This window comes from Carcharhinus amblyrhynchos, chromosome 5, assembly GCF_965287045.1.
Source record: "Carcharhinus amblyrhynchos chromosome 5, sCarAmb.v2.hapA, whole genome shotgun sequence".
NCBI lineage: Eukaryota > Metazoa > Chordata > Chondrichthyes > Carcharhiniformes > Carcharhinidae > Carcharhinus > Carcharhinus amblyrhynchos.
Window position 1 is genome coordinate 7579688 of NC_137328.1, and position 20490 is coordinate 7600177.

Below are 20490 nucleotides of genomic sequence, written 5' to 3' on the forward strand. Positions count from 1 at the left end.
AACCACTGGCCATCTCAAAGCTCTCTACAAACAACTTGTGCATATTCGCTCCCTGTGTCTGCATGGGGTTCTTCTGGGTGCTCTGGTTCCCTCCCACAGTCTGAAAGACATGCTGGTTAGGTACATCGACCTGAACATTTGCCAGATTGTGCCAATTAGGGGAATTTCACAGTAAGTTCATTGCAGTGTTAATGTAAAGCCTTGTTTGTGACTAACAAATAAACTTTACTTTGATTAGACTTTAGCTTGAGTGTTGTGGATAATTCTGGGGGCGCACCTCAGGAATAATGTAGAGACCTTGGAGAGGGTACAGAGGAGGTTTACGGGGATGTTACCGGGGCGGGGGGGGTGAGGACTTCGGTTTTGAGGAGAGATTTTTTTCCAAAAGTTCTGTTAATACTGATTGAAAACACTGGGCCAAACAAAATACTGAGATGGACATCTTTAACGTTAGTCTGGCTCACGATGTTGTATTCTTAGAACTCTCCACCTGTCCCATGTATTGTGGAGGAGACGGTGGTATTGTCACTGGACTAGTAATCCAGAGGCCCAGACTAACGCTCTAGGAACAGGGGTTCAAATGTCCATCGCAGCAGTTGGTGAATTTAAATTCAATTAATAAATCTGGAATATAAAACTATTGTCTGTAATGGTGACTGTGGCAACCATCAGTGATTGTTGTAAAAAGCCATCTGGTTCACTAATGTCCTTTAGGGAATGAAATCTGCTGTCCTTATCTGGTCTGTCCCTATGTGTGAGTCCAGAGCGGCAGCAATGTGGTTGACTCACAACTGCCCTTTGAAATGACCAAACGAGACACTCGGTTCAAGGGCAATCAAGGATAGGTAACAGTTGCTGGCCCAGGATGCCCATGTCCCAGGAAAGAATAAAGCGAAAGGACATCTATCTTGTGGGGTGACAAAAGGAGAGAAGTGTTTTGTAATTGTCGGAGGTGATGAGCCCAGATCAGAGCTGGGTGGTGAACGGAGGTGAGCTTTTGTTCTTGGAAGCAAGGATGGAGAATTGGTGCATACCTATCAAAAGAAATTGTCAAATCTCTTCCACTCTGCCCGCCCGCCCCCCTGCTTCTTGCCAGTTGCCCCCTCCCCCACTTTAGGCTAAATTGTCCCATGAACTGGGTGAGACCCTGAAGGAAAAAATGTTTGTCTGTTGCTGCAATTAGTTATTGAGAAGGCTACATCATAACTGATGCAGACAGAGCATTTACCCTCTGAGTCACAGTGATATAAAATACAGACACTCATGCTGCAAAGATTTGATAACCAAACTCTGTCAGTGTCTGACATCTGCTGCAGGCATAATTACACCTCCTCAACACCATCAGCACAAACTGTGCCTGTGTCTGATAAGAGTCCAAGGCCTTTTTGTCTTATGGGCCTCTCGGGCACATTCCGTGAAGCAAGAAAGAAAGTTGAAATGACTGTTACCCCTTAACGTGCACTTATCTCCAGCGCAGAGCAGCTTTCAACCTCTCCCACCTCCTTGCAGAACCCACTTGAGCTTCTGATTTCTGCCTGAATCTATCTCTCAGCACTCTGGCCATCTGTACCGATGTTCCAAAAGACAGTTAGGAGACTCAAAAGCAGATACTTTGCTGTTCCATACATTTATGGGGAAGCTAGATTTTGTGAGAAGGAAAGCAATGGAATGATTTGCTCACAGGGTGAATTGAGGAGGAACTCTCACACCCTCTATTCTCTCTGTGGACACCAGTAACAATCTTTTCCCCTGGTTTCAATGGCTATGACTCATCTTTCATTTCCTCACCCTGCTGTATAAATATCTCCCACTTTCCGTGTCTTTTAGCTTTGACAAAGGGTCATCTGGACTCGAAAGATCAGCTCTTTTCTTTCCTTACAGATGCTGCCAGAACCAGTTGAAATTTTCCAGCATTTCCTCTTTTGAATTGAGGAGGTAACTTGTTCAGAGCACAAACATCAACACAGACCAATTAAGCTGAACAGCCAGTTTCTGTATTTTAATCATAGAATGTCTACAGTGCAGAAGAAGCCATTTGGCCCATTGAGTCTGCACCGACTCACTTGTCAGAGTATCTTACCCAGGCCCTTTCCCTCATCTTTTGACTTTGACAAAGGGTCATCCGGACTGGAAACGTCTTTTTCCTCCTTACAGATGCTGCCAGACCGGCTGAGATTTTCCGGCATTCTTTCTTTTGGTTTCAGATTCCAGCATCCGCAGTAATTTGCTTTTATCCTTTCCCCCCACCCTATCCCTTAACCCTGCACATTTACCAAATCTAATCCATCCTAGCCTACATATCTTTGGACACCAAGGGTCAATTTAGCATGACCAATCCATCTAAATTGCACCTCATTGGAGTGTGGGACGAAACTGTAGCACCCGGAGGAAACCCATGCAGACAGAAGAAGAATGTGCAATGTACTGTTCTACATAATAGTTTTTATCTTTTCACATTTGCACAGTTTCCTGGGATGTGGGTGTGGTTTGCAAGAGGAACATTAGTATACATTATCCTAGAGGTGACAGCTTGAAGCTGCACAGTCAGTGTGGTAAAGGTTTCCCCGCAGTGTTGTTAGGTAGGGCGTTCCAGGATTTAAAACCAGCAATGGCAAAGTCAAGACGTGTGAGAGGGTTCAAGAGAAACTTGGAGTCATTGATGTTCCCATACATGTGCTGCTCTTCTTGCTCTCGGCCGTAGAGGCTACTGCTGCTTGAGGTGCAGTGTGCTACACATCAGTTTCTGCACTTCCTTCACTGTTTTCATGGCTGCAGCAAATAATGAGCTCTGCCACCAGCAACATTTTCCTGATGTTAGTCTGCTTCAGAAGTGTCACTTGGTCTTCCAGAGGAAGCAGATCTGTTTAAAAAAAGAACCACAGAGTTTTGGTTTAGGATTGACATCTCTCCTATGATATTTTCATGTTGAGATTTTTCTGCTGATTGTGCAAATTTCCTTTAAATGTGCCAAGGTTGCTGCGTTGACGGCTACTATATCTGTTGCCACTAGACCTTCATATGTTACCGACAAAATGGTCTTCTGAATTCCAGGAAGGGACTGGGTTAACATAAACCATTGTTGGACACCTGATCGCAACCATAAGATGCCAGGTACAGGCCGTTCCCCTATGCTATGGAGTGCAGTGAATTGGGAGGGGCAAACATGGTTTGAAATGTTTTAGGTCTCACCAGTGGCAGAGTGAGTGAATACACAGTGGGATATGCTATGTACGTACACATCAGGAAAGGTTAATCCCTAGCCCATGCTGTGATCTCTGATCTTGGCCAATTAAGTGGTGCAAGCGTTAAAATTAACCTCTTGTCTTCCAATGAAGAGGAAAAATTGCTGAGGACTCTTTACTCTTCATCACCATCGAGGTGATTCCTTTTTGGAAAGGGTGAAGCTCATGGGTGAGTTCCTCCTTTACACCAGTAGCATTTAAAAAGCATTTGGGTAAGTGTACTGAAGGGAAAGAATTGGAGGAGTATGGGCCAAACATGGGCAACTGGGACTAGCTGAGGGCACCATGGTCAGCATGGACCAGTTCGGCCGAAAGGCCTATTCCTGTCCCATATTGCTCTGTGATCCTGTGACTGGATGGTGGCTGCCTTTTGATCCCGCCACCCCCACCTCTGTAGAATAACATGGAGCAAATATTCTCTGTCTAGGGTGGCAAAATGGAGGACAGACACTTGAGTGAGGAACTGGAGGGGTGGCAATTAAATGATTGCTATCCTACCTTGAATGACTCTGGTCCTCGGGGAAGAAAGTGGGCATGTTGCAGGCAGTGGAGGGTAAGAGGAGAGAGTTTGGGAGTGCAGAGCCCCAATTGCGTGAGTGTCTTTTTTGCCAAGGTTTGGGGTTAAACAATATTGCTATTATCAGCTGGTTTCCAACAGAAAAAAAATGTGGGTGAAAGGTTCAATAATTTTGGTGTAGACTCTCGGATAACGGAATGCACTTTATTGCAATGTTTCACATACGGTTGCAAATTCCTCTCTCAAAGTGGTTCTGCTAAACTGGTTCACCGAACGACCTTGGCATTCTGATCCTGCTAAGTGTCAACTACATTTTGTGAAGGAGGCTATGCAGCAGCTCTGTGATCACTGAGTGAAGGACTCTTTTTTGTACTTGCTTGAAGGGATAAGGTGCATTCTGCTAAATATCCTGCATGTTTGTGGTGGGGATGGGGGTGAGGGATGAGAGAGCCTGGTAAGAAGTAAAAGTTGCAAAGAATGTTTTCACCAGATCCAATTGAGACATTTTTTACCACACTGGCTTGACAAGAATTTGTGCTAAATAGCACCCAGACACACCATCAAAATTAATAAGAATTCAGCATTCAACCGACAATAGTCAGGATATGTGTAACCTAGTCTTTCTGCTCAATCTCATTCACTTCATAGAATCATCGAATCCTTGCAGTACAGAAGGAGGCCATTTGGCCCAACAAGCTGCACCGACAACAATCCCAAACAGGCCCTATCGCTGTAACCCTGTTTTTTAATCCTGTTAGTCCCCCAGCCACTAAGGGGCAATTTAGCATGGCCAATCCACCTAACCCACACATGTTTGGACTGTGGGAGGAAACCAGAGCATCCGGAGGAAATCCAAGTAGACATGGAGAGAATGTGCAAATTCCACGCAGTCACCTGAGGCTGGAATTGAACCCGAGTCCCTGGCACTGTGAGGCCTCAGTGCTAACCACTGTGTCGCCGTGCCATCCAATTTGAAATTGGAATTTAATGGCGGGGCAGGCTCGAAGGGCTAGATGGCCTACTCCTGCTCCTATTTCTTATGTTCTTATGAACACAAGGTCATATCTAGCAAAGTTAATTTTCCGCCAATTTTTAAAAATTCTTTATTCTCTTTTTTTGGAGGTTGACGGGGATGTGATCACCCGAGTGCACGGGTCAGATATTGAATCTTTGACCGTTAATCGGGAGAGGTGGGTTCAACCACCTCATCAAGCAAATTCCCTCCCGTTGCTGGTCAACAAAGCACTGCAGCAAGGGACTTCTGACCTCTGCACTGCCCAAGAAAACGGGGAAGATCCAAATTCCCAAAAGTGGGTGTTTAATGTGAGATAGTCACTAATAAAGTCAAAAATCATAGAATAGAATAATAGAATCCCTACTGTGCAGAAGAAGGTCACTTGACCCACCGTGTCTGCATTGACTCTCTGACAGAGTATTTTACCCAGGTCCTCTCTCCTGCCCCATCCCTGTAACCCCACACATTTAGCATGGCCAATCCATCTAACCTACACATCTTTGGGCACTAAGGGATAATTTAGCATGGCCAACCCACCGAAGAAATTCAGGAGAAAGTCTGTCACCCTGAGAGTGTTGCCAGAATGAGAAACCTTCTACCAAGGCAAATAGCTCTTAAGGGGAAGTTAGAAATGTGCATGAGGAAGGAAGGAATAGAAAGATATTCTGAGAGTTTTGGTGCTGCAGGAGATATGTGTGCGTGTGTGTGTGTGCATGGCATTGACCTGTTGGCCAAACGTCCTACTTCTGTACTATAATTAATTGTAATTCTTACCCATACCTGATGTATGTTATGTTTACTTTTAAACTTGTGCTCCAAACTTTAGGTCTTGCCCAGCCATTCACACTGGACTTGGGGAAAGTATACCCAAGGAGAACGCGTGCACATCACATTTGGAAAATATCATTTGGGAAAGCCAGAAGCTTGTCTTAGAGCCTTTACCCAACCGGTTTCTCTGTTTGCCAGACATTTGTCAGGGTGAGGAATAAAATTATATTTAGTAGTGGCATCCATGCCTGCCTGGGAATTCAGTCAATCTTTTATTCTTGCCCTTTCAACTGCACCAAAGTTCCTTTAATTCACTCCAGTGAGCTGCTGCTATGTCACTTGCAATGGGTTACTTGGCAGTGAGATTTAAGGCATTCTGCCATCCAGTTTTGTAGATAAATCTTTCAATATTTAATCTATGAGCAGCTGTGATGTGATCAGAATGACTGTATAAAATCACCATTGTCACTTATTTTTGTCTCCTATTGGAAAATCATTCCAGTGTTTTGCCTTTTCAATGTTGTCCTCCCTTCTTGGGTGGAAATCAAAGTGAAGGAGGTCATTATGTGAATGGAAGATTGCCCATGTATTGTTCCCAGTGGCAGGCTGATCTACTCCCAGTGTTCCTGTATCCTGATCGGATGTTTCCTGCCCATCCCTTACAGTTAGGCTAGTTTTCCTTTTGTTCTTTGTTTTATTATTGTGTTCAGGACTAAATCCCCGATTCTTTAGCAATTGTGGCAGAGTTAGAGATGGTTCCATGTCCTCTCACACTCCAAGTGTCTCAGCACTCTCTAGGTGAAGAAATTTCTCCTCATCTCAGGTTTACTCCTTAATCCTCAAACTGTGACCTCTAGTTCTGGACTCCTGCACCATCAGGAACATTCTTTCTGAGCCTACTCTGTCTCACCCTATTGGAATTTTATAAGTTCCTATGAGATCCCTTCTCACTCTTCGAAACTCCAGTGAATACAATCCTGAGTGACTTATTCTTTCCTCATATTACAGACTAAGTGAAACCACATTTTACCCTTATTTCTTCCAATTTCTTACATGGTATTTGCCGTTCTCTACCTGATCCCCTCTACGTTGAGGAGACCAAATGCAGACCGAGTGATCACTTTGCGGAACACCTCCCCACGGTCCACAGGTGTGACCCTGAGCTTGCTCCAGCTCTGACCTTCCTGTCCTTGGTTTGCTGCATTGTTTCAGTCAAGTTCGAGGTGCAGCATCTCATTTTTTTGACTTGGAACTTCACTGCCTTCTGGACTCAACATTGAGCTTATCAACTCCAGCTCATTGTGCCTCATTTATTTGTTCATTTTGCATTCAGCCAGCTGCTATCCAGACCTTCACAGCCCCACTTGGATGCATCTTTTGTTTCTTTACGTTAGGTTCACATTGCTTCCCTGGCTTAGAGTGGAGATTCCAAAATTAACCCTGAAGATTTGAGACTGTATTCTCGTCAATGTAAAGTGAAGTTGAACCGGTGGGCAACGAATGGCAGCAGCAATTTATATAGCCTTTAACATTTTGACTTGGATTTGATTTGATTTATTATTGTCACATGTATTAGGATACAGTGAAAAGTATTGTTTCTTGCATAACGTTCATAGAGAAGGAAAGAAGAGAGTGCAGAACGTGGTGTTACAGTTATAGCTAGGGTGTACAGAAACATCAACTTAATGCAAGATAAGTCCATTCAAAAGTCTGACAGCAGCAGGAAAGAAGCTGCTCTTGTGTTGGTTGGTACGTGACCTCAGACTTTTATATATTTTTCCCGACTGAAGAAGGTGGTAGAGAGAATGTCTAGGATGCCTGGTGTCCTTAATTTAACCCCCCCCCCAAACATAGAAACATAGAAAATAGAAGCAGGAGTAGGCCATTTGGCCCTTTTGAGCTTGTTTCGCCATTCATTTTGGTCATGGCTGATGATCAAATTCAATATCCTGATCACGCCTTCCCCCCAAATCCCTTGATCCCTTTAGCTCCAAAATATATCTAATTTCCTTTTGAGATTATGCAATGTTTTGGCCTCAACTACTTTCTGTGGTAGTGAATTCCACACATTCACCACCCTCTGGCTGAAGAAAATTTTCCTCACCTCAGTCCTAAAAGCTTTATCCCGTATCCTCAAACTATGAGACCAAATTCTCCACCATCGGGTACATTCTTTCTGAATCCACCCTGTCTAATCTTAATAGAATTTTATAAGCTTCCAGGAGATCCCCTCTCATTCTTCTAAATTCCAGTGAATACAGTTCTAACTGACTTAGACTGTCCTCATATGACAGACCTTGCTTAGCTAAGGACACTAAAACAGTACACACTACTCCAGGTGTGGCCTCATCAAAGCCCTGGACAATTGCAGTAAAAGATCCCTATTCCTACATTCAAATCCTCTCACAATGAAGGCCAACATACCATTGGCTTCTTTACTGCCTGCAGAATTGAACATTTGCAAATCAGGCAAAGCAGAATGCTGAGATGAATAAGATGAAGGGTGAACAAAGGCTTGGTCAAAGAGGTGGATTTTGAGGAGGGTTGTACAAGATGTGGGAGCATTTGGCAGCAAATTCTACAATATGAGGTGTAGAAAGTGTGTGTTTGTGGAACTCATATTTTGCAAGCGAGGGAGAAATAAAGGAAGAAAGGGAGACTTGAATTTCTATAGTGTTTTGTGTGACCACTGCATGTTTCAAATGCTTTACTGCCAGTGAAGTATTTTTGAAGCAAAGTTGCTGTTTTAAGTTAGGAAAGGTGCCGGCCATTTTGTACAAGGTGAGCTCCCAATAATAGAAACGTGATGATTAGATGTTTTGATTTTTTTTTGTGATGTTGACTGAGGGATAAATATTGATTAGAGGAAAGCCTTGATTTGATTTATGATTGTCACATGTATTAACATACAGTGAAAAGTATTGTTTCTTGCATGCTATACAGACAAAGCATACCGTTCATAGAGAAGAAAACGAGAGCATGCAGAACACAGTGTTACAGTCTCAGCTAGGGTGTAGAGAATGATCAACTTAACGTGAGGTAGGTCCATTCAAAAGTCTGATGGCAGCAGGGAAGAAGCTGTTCTTGAGTCAGTTGGCACATGACCTCAGACTTTTGTATTTTTTTCCCGACAGAAGAAGGTGGAAGAGAGAATGTCCGGGGTGCGTGGGGTCCTTATTTATGCTGGCTGCTTCCAAGGCAACAGGAGTCAATAGATGGGAGGGTGGTTTGTGTAATGGATTGGGCTACATTCACGACCTTTTGTAGTTCCTTGCAGTCTTGGGCAGAGCAGGAGCCCATACCAAGCTGTGGTCCAGTTAGAATGAAGACTTTCTATGATGCATCTGTAAAAGTTGGTGAGAGTTGTAGCTGACACGCCAAATTTCTTTAGTCTTCCCTGCTCCTCTTTGAAATGGGATACTTTATCTCTTCCTGAGAAAGCAGAAAGATATTTGACAATGGCATTGCTGACAATGCAGCACTCCGTCAGTTCTACTATGGAATGCCAAGCTAGATTTTGCGCTCCAGTTTCTGTTGCGGAATTTTGAACTGCAACCTTGTGCGAGTCACAGCAAAGTCTTTATGAATTATTTTAGAATCATTGAATCATAGAATCCCTAGTGTACCGAAGGAGGCGCCACAGTAGTACAGTGGTTAGCACTGCTGCTTCACAGCTCCAGGGATCTGGGTTCGATTCCCGGCTTGGGTCACTGTGTGAAGTTTGCGCGTTCTCCTCATGTCTGCATGTGTTTCCTCCAGGTGCTCCGGTTTCCTCCCACAGTCCAAAGGTGTGCGGGTTAGGTTGATTGGCTATGCTAAAAAATTGCCACTTAGTGTCATGAAATGTGTTGGTTAGAGGGATTAGTGGGTAAATATTTAGGGATATGGGGGTGGGGTCTGGGTAGGATTGTGGTCAGTGCAGACTCGATGGGCCAAATGGCTTCTTTCTGCACTGTAGGGTCTCTATGATTTGGCTCATCGAGTCTGCGCTGACCACAATCCCATCCAGACCCTATTCCCGTTACCACACGTGTTTATCTGGCTAAGCCCTCTGATAATAAGGGTCAATTTATCATGGTCAATCAGCCTAACCCACACATCAATGGACTGTGGAAGGAAACCGGAGCACCCGGGATAAACCCATGACGACATGAGGAAAATGTGCAAACGCAACAAGATAGTTACCCGAGGCTGGAATTGACCCCGGGTCCCTGGTGCTGTGAGGCCTCAGTGCTAGCCACTGTGCCACCATGCCACAATGCATGGTAGAATCATTTGGATAATTAAGCATTTAGTCCTCCGTCTGTCATAGAATCCTAGAATCCTACAGTGGAAAAGGAGGTCATTTGGTCCATCGAGTCTGCAGTGTCCACAATCCATCCTAGGCCCCATGCATTTACACTAGCTAGGCCCCCTGATACTAAGGGGCGATTTAGCATGGCCAATCCACCTAACTCGCTTTTCTTTCAGACTGTGGGAGGAAACCGAAGCACCTGGAGAAAACCCATGCAGACACAGGGAGAATGTGCAAACTCCACACAGATAGATAGTGACCCAAATCGGGAATTGAACCCAGGTCCCTGGCGCTGTGAAGCAGCAGTGCTAACCACAGTGCCATCATGTTGCCTGTCATTGGCAAGTTACAGAAGTATTTGATTGAGCTTAAACAATTGTCCATTATGAATAAATGTCTTCATGTTTGTTTGCTGAAGATGAGGAATGTTGTGTCTCGGGGCCCATGTGAATTATTTATGGAAGTGTTTGCTCTTGTTTGTCAGACTTTGACAAGTGAAGGAACGGTGTTCTGTCTGATCATTATGGAGCTTGAAAACCTGGATGGAATGTGAATTCAGAGTCCCAGTGTACCAATTCCTGTTGTTCAGAGAATGCTAAATATCTTTAAGAGGAGCAAGATGTTCTCTTATTCAGGCCAGCCTCACTCAAAGCAATTTAAACTGATAGTCCGATGTGAATGTTAGAGATTGTGCAGGTGGATTGGGAATTAAACCTGGTTTGGTCAAGATGGCTGCTCAAGTCAAGGGGTTGGTCATGGGTGTGGTTGGGAGGAGTCTGGGTCAGGGGGAAGGAGTGGGAGGGATAGTTGGGTTGGGAGTAGAAGGGAAAGTGCATCAGAGTTTGGCCACGATGCTAGTCAAGGAGGCATAGTCACGGGGTTGAACGGGTTTCTGGGGCAATCAATGGGAATGATTGGAGTGGGGTTAGGAGTGTAGTTCTGCAGTTGCCCAGGTTAGACTAGGATTTTTCTATCTAACATATATAACCTTTCAGGTAAGTCCCATGGAACTGTCCAAAGTCTCCACAAGGATGTTGCCTGGATTGGGGAGCATGCCTTATGAGGATAGATTGAGGGAGCTCGGGCTTTTCTCCTTGGAGAGATGAAGGATGAGGGGTGACCTGATAGAGGTGCATAAGATGTTGAGAGGTATTGATCGAGTGGATAGTCAGAGGCTTTTTCCCAGGGCTGAAATGGTTGCCACAAGAGGGCACAGGTTTAAGGTGCTGGGGATTGGGTACAGAGGAGATGTCAGGGGTAAGTTTTTCATTCAGAGAGTGGTGGATGTGTGGAATGGGCTGCCGGCAATGGTGGTGGAGGCGGATTGATAGGGTCTTTTAAGACACTTTTAGATAAGTACATGGAACTTAGTAAGATAGAGGTTTATAGGTAAGCCTAGTAATGTCTAAGGTGGGGACATGTTTAGCACAACTTTGTGGGTCGAAGGGCCTGTATTGTGCTGTAGTTTTTCCATGTTACTATGTTTCTAATTTAACACAGATTCAGAGATTTTGCTGGAGGTTGCCATGGAACAGGAAAATTGCCCATTGGAAGTTCAAGCTTCCTAGCAATTCCCATGAAGGTTAGCATAATAAAGAAACTTTAAAAACATGAGGTCCTGCCACATATCTTGGGTCATAAATCTGATGATCCAGGTCACTTTATTACATCTGAAACACTGTGGGGCATTTCTGAAATGATAGAATGACATTTCAGTACAAGTCCCTCAATCTTTTCTTTCTTGACCATAATTGGTCTGTTGGACTAATCATAGAATCTCACAGTGCAGAAGGAGATCATTTAGTCCACTGAGTATTCTCCAACCACAATCCCATTCAGGCCCTATCCCCATAGCCCCATGTATTTATCCTGCTAGTCCCTCTGACACCAAGAGTCAATTTGGCATAGCCAATCCATTTAACCCGCACATCTTTGGAGTAAGAGGAAACCGGAGCACCCAGAGAAAACCCATGCAGTCACAGGGAGAACGTGCAAACTCCACACAGACAGTGAGCCAAGCCGAGAATCAATTCCAGGTCCCTGGCACTGTGAGGCATTAGTGCTAACCACTGTGCCAATTGTTTGATCCATGTCAAGAGTTTGAAGCGTTATTATGTGCAGCAGTATTGGTGTTATGTACACATGTTACAATCTAACTACAAAACCATGAATACTCAGCACATTTAAACGTACCTCCCAAACTCCTACCACTTGGAACATAGGCAGCAGATGCATGGGAACATGAACCCTTTCAATTTCCTCACCCAAGCTGTACGCCATTCCAATGTTTACATATAATATCATCCTTCAATGTCACTGGGTCAAAATCCCGGAACTTGTTCCCTAACAACACTGCGAACATACCATCACCACAGGCACTGCAACGGGTCTGCAAAGGGTAACACTGAAGGAGGTTAAGGATTGACAATAAATGCTGGCCTTGCAAGGGAAAATACAGTAAGAAGTCTTAGGACATCAAGTTAAAGTCCAACAGTAGCGCAATACTACCAAATAAACCTGTTGGATTTTAACCTGGTGTTGTGAGAATTTTTACTGTGTTCGCCCAAGTCCAACGCTGGCATCTCCACATCTTACGAGGGAAGCCCAAGTAGGAATTGAGGGACAAAATGAACACGTGAGAAAGTTTCACATCAAAAAAGCAAGTATGTCAGTTTTGAATTCATGTTGAGTTAAATGCCTTTCCGGTTTTCAATGAGGATATCTATCGAATAGAGACTGATTCATCTTTTGTCTGTTCTGACAGATATTTCCATCCTTGTGACAATCAATTTCACAGAAGCTTAGAATCCCTACAGTGCAGAACGAGGCCCTTTGGCCCACCAACAACAATCCCATCCAGACCCTGTCCTTCTTGCCCCATGTATTCACCCTGCTAGTCGCCCTGACACTAAGGAACAATTTAGCATGGCCAATCCACCCAACCTGCACATCTTTGGACTGTGGGAGAAAACTGGAGCCCCCGGAGGAAACCCACGCAGATATGGGGAAAACATGCAGACAGTGATCCAAGCTGGAAATCGAACCCGAGTCCCTGACACTGTCAGGCAGCAATGCTGGCCACCGTGCTACCATGCCACCCCATCATATTCAAGGTTCCTGTTGCAGTGGTGCATTTCATAATTTGCAGTCATCTCCTGTGGGCATCAGGATTTGCCTGGCAAATGATTTGCTGAACTGCCTTTGCCATGGTACTCTGGTTTGAGCATCGACTGTGAAGTCAGTGATGCAGCCAGAGTTGGCAGTTAAATCACTGGCTAAGTTAGAGGAACTAAGGTTAAGGTAGTATCTGACAGGACCTCCCAAAGCCCAGTATAACCAATCAGGTATTGTCTGAAGTATAGTTAGCATGTCATGTCAGATTCATGGCACCCAATTTGTGCACAGCAAGCTCCCACAAACAGCAACAAGACAATGACCAGAATGTCTGCGTCTGTGTTCGTGATGCTGGTTAAGGAGTAAATATTGGCCGGAACGCAAACTTCTGGCAACTAACTGCCAACTTTATCATTCGAATCTCTGTGCACAGAAAACTTAAAGTTTATTTATTAGTCACGAGTAGGCTTACATTAACACTGCAATGAAGTTACTGTGAAAATCCCCTAGTGGCCACAGTCCAGTGCCTATTTGGGTACACTGAGGAAGAATTTAACCCAGCCTATGCACCTGAGAACCTGCTGTTCCAGTCACAACAATGGAGCAATCTTTCTGTAGATTTCTCTGTCAGTAAAAGTGTCGCATGCGCAACATTTTGAGTATCACATTTTTCTGGTGGTGGCAATGTGTGTCACAGTTCACTTGGGTTGCTGTGGCGATGTGCTGTTTTACATGCGTGTTGTAGCTTGGAGCCTCTGGACAGTGATGGTGGAGGCTCCAATTTCTTTCCGTGACACGGCTGGCCCAGAATCTCTCCCATTCTTGCTATCGTTGGCGTGTTTGGAAGGATATACAAGTTGATACTCAACCTGTTTGGCCACATTATAAAAACTCCTTCCTTGACCATTAGGTCCTGGAGTGAGACTTGAACTGGAAGATTTGGGCTTAGAGGCAGGAGCACTATCACTGTCCACTGCGCCAGAAGACATACTGTTACATTTTATATACCCTCTCAATTCAGTCAATTAAAAATGTATTTGAAGGCACAGAATCCGTAAGTCACCATGGTTAGGTCCGGAATTCTCTGGCCGTTCACACTGGTGGGATTCTCCAGTCCTGTCGTCAGCCCACCTCCGCCTGTGGGTTTCCCGCCGCCAGCAAGCAACACGCCGCCTCCCGCCAGTGGGAAACACGTTGGCACTGTCTGCACTTCCTGCTGCATCAGAAAAGCAGCCAGCATAATTAAAGACCTCATGCGTCCCGGCCTGTCGGGGAAGAAGATACAAAAGTCTGAGGTCACGCACCAGACGACTCAGGAACAGCTTCTTCCCTGATGCCGTCAGACTTCTGAATGGACCTACCTCGCACTAAGTTGATCTTTCTCTACCCCCCTGGCTATAACTGTAACACTACATTCTGCACTCTCTCCTTTCCTTCTCAGTGTATGGTATGTCTTGTTAGTATAGCATACAAGAAACAATTCTTTTCACTGTATACCAATCCTTGTGACAATAATAAATCAAATCAAAGAATCTCGCCCTAGATTTCTGCCGAAAGCAGTTTTGGACTATTTATAGCTGGCTATTTTATCTTTGGGTGTTGCTTCTTTTTTGGCTTGTTCTTCCTGTTTTTCTAAAAATTTGTTCTATTTTCTTGTCTTTCTGACATTTCTGTTACATTTGCTGTACAAATTTTGCTACATTGCTGTAAGGTCAAGATATTTGCGTTTTCCTCTTTGGTTAATCTTTTCCACATTCCCTCCCTCCCCCAGTCTTTCTCAGGAAGAGAGTGTTTTTGGCGGAATGGAAACTGAACAAACTGATCTTCAGGAATGAAAGAATTGTACACTACACCCGGAAGGAAAGTGAGAGAGGGAGAGAGAGAGAGGCCATGTGGAAACAAAACACACCTTTCACAAACACAAGGAAGGAACTGGTTTGGCAAGTTAATCTGCTGAAACTGTACGTCAGCAATGCTGTTTTATTCCACTTAGCCTCCAGCTGTGAACAGAGTGAGGAAACCTAGAGAAACAATCAGAAGATTGATGAGATGTCAGGAATTCCTTCTCGGTAACTGTAGGGAGTCTGTAAAACTGGCTTGCTTATTAAAAATTCTCATACTTTTAGGCCAATCCCTCCGCGGACCTTGCTGCTCCCGAGCTGTTTAACCCCACAGTTTTGGGCAGCAAAGTGGCACAGTGATTAACACCGCTGTCTCTCAGCGCCAGGAACGCAGGTTCAGTTCCAGTCTTGGGTCACTGTCCGTGCGGAATCTGCACCTTCTTCCTGTATCTGCATGGGATTTCCCCCCAGAGTCCAAAGATGTGTTGGTTAGCTGGATTGGCCATGCTTCCTGTTAGCAGGGTAAATACGTGGAGTTGCAACCATAGGGTCTGGGTGGGACCGTTGTCAGTGGAGACTCGACGGGTTGAAAGGCTTCCTTCTGCACTGTAGGGATTCAGTGATTTTTAAGATCTTCTGCAATCTTTGGGTGGCACATTTGTTAGTACTGCTGCCTCACAGTGCCAGGGACCCAGGTTCAATCCCCAGCTTGGGTCACTGCCTGTAAGGAGTTTGCATGTTCTCCCTGTGCCTGCGTGGGATTCCTCCGGGTGCTGCAGTTTCCTCCCACACTCAAAGATGCACAGGTTAAGTGGATTGGCCATGCCACATTGCCTCTTAGTGTCAGGGAGACTACCTAGGGTAAATGCATGGAGTTATGGGGAAAGGGCCTGGATGGGATTGTTGTCGGCGCAGGCTCGATGGACAGAATGGCCTTCTGCAATGTAGGGATTTAATGATTCTATGATCTCCTGCAATCTTTGTGTTCCTCCACTCCTGATCTGTTGCACTCCCCATCGCTCCATCACTGAGAGCTGTGACATCAGCTGATGAGGTCCTGAGCTCCATGATTCCATCCCTAACTCTCTCTGCCACTTTACCTCTCCCTTCTCATTTTAGAACACCATTTAAAACCACCTCTTGTGACCTTTCTGCCCTAATACCTCCTTATGTGACTCGATGTGCAGTTTTGTTTGAAGTGTTGAGGGCTGTTCTATTACAGTGAAGGCACTATAAGAGAGTGATTGTCCTTGGCATCAAGGTCACACTTAACTGAGTCTGGCATCAAGATCATAGAACCATAGAATCCCCACAGTTCAGAAGGGGACCATTCGGCCCATTAAGTCTGCACCAACCCTCTAAAGAACATACCAACAACCGCCCCCCCTGCCCCTGTTCGATCCCCATAACCCTGTGCATTTATCCTGCTAATCCCCCAAACGTAAGCATCTTTAGACACTATAGTGGTCAGCACTGCGGCTTCACAGCCAGTGAACGGGTTTGATTCCCGGCTCAGGTCATTGTCTGTGTGGAGTCATCACGTTTTCCCTGTGTCTGCGTGGATTTCCTCTGGGTGCTCCGGTTTCCTCCCACAGCCTGAAAGACGTGCTGGTTAGGTGCTTTGGCCGTGCTAAATTCTTCCTCAGTGTCCCCAAACAGGCACCAGAGTGTGGTGACGAGGGGATTTTCACAGTGACTTCATTGCAATGTCAATATATGCCTACCGTGGCAGTAAAAATGAACTTGAAAATTGACTAAACTGGAAAACAGACTTGTGGCAAATGGACGTTTTTCAGATTCCAGTTATCATGATGCAGAGTAAAGTTGGTGACTTCCTCTTTTATGAATCTGCGCAAAGGTCTTTGTATGCTGGTTCACATCCACTGTGGGGCCCAGATGTCGACTTGTCCATGATTTTAAAAACTAAAAATAGAAGCCTATTTTTGAGAATGCGAAAAGAACGCTATCTAAATGAAGTTTGAAAAAAGGAAGATGTCCGTGCTGTCGAGCGTGCATTCTCTGCCGCTGTTTACAAAAAAAGATTCAAGATGGCACTGGAACGCGGCTACATCTTACGAGCTGTCCCCAGCATACCCGCTAATTCTATCTTTACTCTCATTCTAAGCTTTTAAAACTTAACTCTCACTCTCTTAAACTCACTGATATTGTTATGACCATAATACTATATTCTGCACCATCTCGTTTCCATCTCCCCCATGTACTCTATGAATGGTATGCTTTGTCTAGAGCACAAGAAACAATACTTCTCACAAATCCCAATACGTGTGACAGTAATAAATCAAATCAGTAATCACATGAGTGTTCCTTGTTGCTGCATTTTAATTTCTGATCGCAGTCCACCTCCACACTCAATGTAATTTTTTTTTAAAAGTTGATTTATTAGTCTCACAAGTAGGCTGTGAAAATCCCCTAGTTGCCACACTCTGGCACCTGTTTGTGTACACAGGGAGAATTTAGCATAGCCACAACACCTAACCAGCACATCTTTCAGACTATCAGTGTGATAGATTTTACATTCTTTTAATTTACGTTTAATAAGAAATTCCTACAATAACTTTCTCACTGAATTTATTAAAAACAAAGTTCTTATTTCCTTCACCATTGACACATGCAAAATCTTACGCTGGATCCTACCACAGTGGCAAAGTGTTTAGTACTGCTGCCTCACAGCGCCAGACACCCGGTTCGATTCCCGGTTCGGGTCACTGTCTGTGTGGGGGCTGCACATTCTTCCCGTGTCTGCATGGGTTTCCTCCAGGTGCTCTGGTTTCCCCCCTCAGTCCAAAGATGTGCGAGTTAGGTTGATTGGCCATGCTAATTGACCCTAGTGTCAGAGGGACTAGCTAGGATAAATGCATGGGATAGGGCTTGGTAGGATTGTGGTCAGTACAGACACAATGGGTTGAATGTCCTCCTTCTGCATTGAAGGATTCTATAAATCTACCTGACTGGCTCCCACCAAGAAGTACGTTCATTGGTTTGGGATTTTGTTGGGACGTAACACCCACGAGAGGCTGGTGGGATCTTACTGCACATGAGTGATTAGGAAGAGGGATAACCGAGTCACATCGTGAAAGTTGCAGATGACACGGAACCCAGAAGTGTAGAAGTCAGTGAAGAGATAATTGACTTCAGGAGGCCGTGGGCGGGTGAAATTCAATGGAGAGGAGTATGTGATGATGCGTTTTGCTTGGAAGATGAGAAATAATTCTGGCTAAATGGTATAATTTCAAAGCAAATGCAAGAAATGAGAGAGCCAGGGTTGTTTTTGCACGAATCTTTGAGGCCATTAATCCAGCAAATGGAATCCAGGGCTTTATATAGGAGTACGAAATCCTTGATTGAACCCACATAAAGCACCAGTTTGGTCCCCGCTGGCGGCTGCCCAGGGCTGGACACTCATTTCAGAAAGGTTGGGAAGAACATAAGAACTAGGAGTAGGAGTGGGCCGTCTGGCTCCACCATTCAATAAGATCATGGCTGATCTTTTTGAGAACTCAGCTTCACTTACCCGCCTGCTCAGCATAACACTTAATTCCTTTACTGTTCAAAAATTTCCTTTCCATTCAACTAGGTAGCCTCAATCACTTCACTGAGCAGGAAATTCCACAGATTCACAACCCTTTGGGTGAAGAATTTGCTCTCATTTTGAGGCTAGCCCCCTAGTTCTAGTTTCACCCGCCAGTGGAAACAGCCTCCCTGCTTACATTCATCTATTCATAATCTCTTACGTTTCTGTAAGACTTCCCTTCATTCTTCTGAATTCCAATGAGCATTGCCTGAGCCTATGCAGTCTCCCCTCTTAAGCCAACCCTTTTAACTCGCGAATCAACCTAATGAATCTCCTGTGTACCCCCTCTTGTGCCAGTATATCCCTTCTCAAGTAAGGGGACCAAAATTGTACACAGTACTCCGGACGTGGCCTCGGAAGGTTATCGAAGAGCCATTTTTATCACTTTTCATCCTTTCTCAAATCTTGCTCTCCTTCTTGTCTCCAACTCCCACCCCTTCCCCTTCTCCCCCCACACCCTCTTCAGGGCGACTGCCATATTCCTCATGTAGTCCCTTAACCATCTGTGCCTCGATTCTACCATTCACACATTCCAGCCACTCAATGGAAACTTTTAGGGCCTTTCTCAGCCTTCATCACAACCATTTACATTTCCTTTGTCCATTTAATGCCACCCCCTCCCCCTACCCTCACAGCTCTGACAAAGGGTCATCGAGACTCGAAATGTTGGCTCTAATTTCTCCCCACAGATGCTGTCAGACCTGCTAAATTTCTCCAGCATTTTCTGGTTTTGTTTCAGATTCCAGCATCTTCAGTATTTTGCCTTTATCTATGGAATTATTTGTAAATGATTCCAGAGCTTACACCCACACAGATTGGAGAAGCTGGGGCTGTTCTCCTTGGAGCAGTGAAGTCCACGAGGAGATTTAATCGTGGTGTTTGGAGTCATGCAGCATTCAGGTGGAGTTAGGGAAGAGAAATTAGAGTGATTGAACATTTTTAATGCAGAGGTGGACAAATTCTTAGTAAAAGTGGAAGGGGGACAGTGATGGAGGAACTGAATGGCCTACTCCTGCTCCTTGTTTCTACATTTCTATTTTATACTGTTCCCAATGGCTGAAGGATTGTTAGCCAGAGGCAACAGTTGAGGTTGATCGATAAATTTAACCACTGGCAGCATGGGGAAAAACTCTTTAGTGGAACCGTTGGTTGGGGTTTGGAATGCACTGCCTGAATGGATGCTGGACACTGATTCAATGGTAGCTTTCAAAAAGCAATTGGATAAATACTTGAGGAAGTAAAAGTTGCAAGGATGCAGAGCAAGAGCAGGCGACCAGCATTGACGTTATGGGATGAATGGCCATCTACTAGAAGTGTACCACATCCCTTGTGTAACCGAGATTTGCACGTATTTTATTTTAAATCTCAGAATTATAGAATCCCTACAGTGCAGAAGAGGCCAGTCGGTCCATCGAGCCTGCATCTTACCCAGGCCCTCTCCCCACCTAATCCCCTTAACACAGTAAGAAGTCTGACAACACCAGGTTTAAGTCCAACCGATCTATTTGATAGTAAACTCACAAGTTTTCAAGGTTCTCCTCTTCGTCACCTCGAAAGCTTGTGAGTTTACTATCAAATAAATTGGTCGGACTTAAACCTGGTGTTGTCAGACTTCTTACTGTGTTTGCCCCAGTCCAACGCCAGCATCTCCACATCATGACTATAATCCCCTTAACCCCACACGTTTACCATGGCTAATCCATCTATCCTACACCTCTTGGGACTCTAAGGGATAATTTATCATGGCCAATCCACCTAACCTTTCGGAGTGAGGGCATAAACCGGAGCACCTGGAGGAAACCCATGCAGACATGGGGAGAACGCGCAAACTCCACACAGGCAGTGACCCAAGGCCGGAATTGAACCTGGGTCCCTAGAGCTGTGAGGCAGCAGTGCTAACCAAAATGCTACTGTGCTGCCCCTGGTTCATTCCCTGCATTTGACTTGATCTGGTATTTTCCTTTTGATGCTGTAAAGCAGTGCAGGTTTGCATTCAGCCCTTGACAGGTGTCCCACATGTTGCAGGAGGTGCCTTTCATGACAGCCCCTGTTGCTAGAGCCATCAGCTTGGAATTGGAACCTTTGTAATAGACAGGAACGCTAGCCA

At 44.8% G+C, this 20490-nt stretch overlaps 1 protein-coding gene across 1 annotated transcript in view; it reads left to right on the forward strand.

Annotated features, from left to right (window-relative positions):
• The window catches only part of hsdl2 (hydroxysteroid dehydrogenase like 2), a 124953-nt gene that overhangs the window by 38536 nt on the left and 65927 nt on the right, over nucleotides 1-20490 (forward strand). The gene's annotated exons all lie outside the window — the stretch shown is intronic.